General features: G+C 45.8%; 1 non-coding gene across 1 annotated transcript; it reads left to right on the top strand.

Moving 5' to 3' along the window:
• Positions 1 to 969: 969 nt before the first annotated feature.
• On the top strand, positions 970 to 1,043 carry Trnat-ugu. The gene has a single exon. It is a non-coding gene; the product is annotated as a tRNA-Thr (tRNA).
• Positions 1,044 to 2,438: the final 1,395 nt, after the last annotated feature.

The following is a 2,438-nucleotide window of genomic DNA, read 5'->3' as shown; positions in this document are numbered from 1 at the left end:
TTGCGAATACAATTAGACCTCAGCTGCACAATTTATTGGTGATAATCAAAATATGTGCCAAACGGGGACTCAAAGCCAGCTATCCCGCTTCACACGAGATAAAGCTTGAAAACTAGTGAAAACTGAGCAGCAATGCTTTGACTGTCGTGACTTGATCTCGCCATACTATTTCGTAGTATCTGTGTTTTACGGTGTACTATGGAATGTCCATCAGACATACGTGAATGTCTGAAGGAACATATACTGCTGCGTACTAGGGCTGTATGAAATAGAGGAAATGTATTCGCAGTTGCGAATACAACTAGACCTCAGCTGTACAATTTATTGGTGATACATGAAAATTTGTGCAAGATGGGGACTCGAAACCGAATTTTCCACTTTACACGAGCAGTCACCTTAACCACTTTAGCTATCCGAGCGCACTTCCAGGACCAACTCGAACCCCCACACGTCATCGTGTTTCTACGTCGTGCACTCGCACCGTTGCTGTGATTCCCACAAAGGGAGTTATTTATTATTGTCAACGACTGTCTAGGCAAGTGGTACTACACTTTCGGAAAAAAATGGTATCCATTTTAGAGGTTTCCAGTTCACTCAAGATTTATCGTTTCAACAATATATATGGAGTAGATGAAATGATTACATTTATAGATTAGTAAAACAAGCCGATGAGATGTACCAGTATCGACCCCTGCTGTAACACCCATATTAGTATATATGTGAAGACAGTAACTGTTGTCGAAAGAACAGATACTGTTGGTGATCGTGCAGCTTTTCCATTGAATAAATGATGACTAACTGAAACCCTCAGCTGCCGACAGGGAATCACCAAAGCGTGCGCGAGTAATGAGTGGATGGGTAAATGTCTATAAGGTACATTACATATATAGAATTGTGGACAGTAGGGAATGTGAGTCTCACGGGAAGCGTGCAAGGAATAAGTCCCTGCAGTCGCGGTATTCGTCTGTGTCCTCGGTGGCTCAGATGGATAAAGCGTCTGCCGTGTAAGCAGGAGATCCCGGGTTCGAGTCCCGGTCGGGGCACACATTTTCAGCTGTCCACATCGAGGTATATCAACAACACCTGTCGGCCGCTTAGGGTTTCAGTTAGTCATCATTTAACCATATTAGTACCTAGTGTAGCCTCCAAAAGTGGCAATGGGCACTGACCTCGACATGCAGTCGGTCGCACAGATGGCGAATACTGTCCTGGAATACGTTATGCCACGCTCGACCTGCACTTGTAGTTCTGTAAGAGTTGTTGGTTGACGAGCCACACGGGTCACCTCTCGTCCCACCACCTCCCACACGTGCTCGACAGAAGACAAGCGCGAAGATGGTGTCGGGCAGCGAAGTTGCTGCACGTCTTATAGACCACGTGGAGTTTCACGGGAAGTAAGTGGGTGAACATTATCGTGCTGGAACAACACATCACCTTCCTACGTAAAGAACAGCAAAAGAATGAGTCCTTCGAGCATGAATGCATGGGTCCATCAACATTCTGCACGTACAGAGCGCTGGTTAGTGTCTCCTACAGAAACAGAACTATAGTTGTATCTTATCACACCCCAGTCCATAAGGCCTGGGGTCAGCCAGTGAAACCATTTTCATTACATTTACTATCCCCAGGTGTCATGTAACGTTGTCGGATCAAAATCGACGACGTCTTTTCAGGTGTACTATCTTTCTGTCTGGCAGTGTATTTTGCAGTGTTTGTGTTTTACATTGCGCTATGCGATGACCTTCGGACATTGGACGTTGCCATACGGTGAAATTGGTGTTTGCATCAGTCTGGGAGGCATGTTTGGATGGTCGAAGTGATTAAGGTGACCGCTCACATGAAGTGAGAAATCCGTGCTCAAGTCCCGGTACGTATTGTAGATCTCACCATGTTTATATGCAGGTGAAGACTGAAGTGGCTGCCAAATCAGTTACTGGTTTCGCACAAACAAACTGCGTCTGCCGGTTAGTGCAACTCGGGCAGAGATATTCTGAGTGCCCCAGCTCGTGTGCACGGAGAGGTGCCTGGCTCATCGGCTGGCGAGGTGCAGAGTTCCGATAAAGTCTTGCTATTAAGTCTGGCTATCAAGTCTGGAGGTGAAGATTTTGTTCCGTCTGCTTACGAAAAGGAAGACTCGGGATTTCGTTTTTTCGTTCTCTAACTCACTTTCGACAAACATTCGGAGCACTGACCAGTGAAAAGATACCTTATTTTTAAAAGAGGCCCTTTGTCCACCTCTGATTCCAGTCGGTTAAGCAGTGAGACGTATCTTTACATCTGCTGCTGAAAAACTGCGCTGTGCTCTCTCTGTTCTTTTCTATGGCCAGTGAGATGAATATTACACTGCACAGCCATATTTCTCTTTCTACGTTGATGAGCCAAAGAAACTGGTACACCTGCCTAATATTGTGTAGGACTCCCGTGTGCACGCAGAACTG

Source organism: Schistocerca americana, chromosome 4 (assembly GCF_021461395.2).
Source record: "Schistocerca americana isolate TAMUIC-IGC-003095 chromosome 4, iqSchAmer2.1, whole genome shotgun sequence".
Classification (NCBI taxonomy): domain Eukaryota; kingdom Metazoa; phylum Arthropoda; class Insecta; order Orthoptera; family Acrididae; genus Schistocerca; species Schistocerca americana.
The sequence above is the reverse complement of the archived record's forward strand: the minus strand, read 5'-3'. Positions and strand labels throughout refer to the sequence as shown.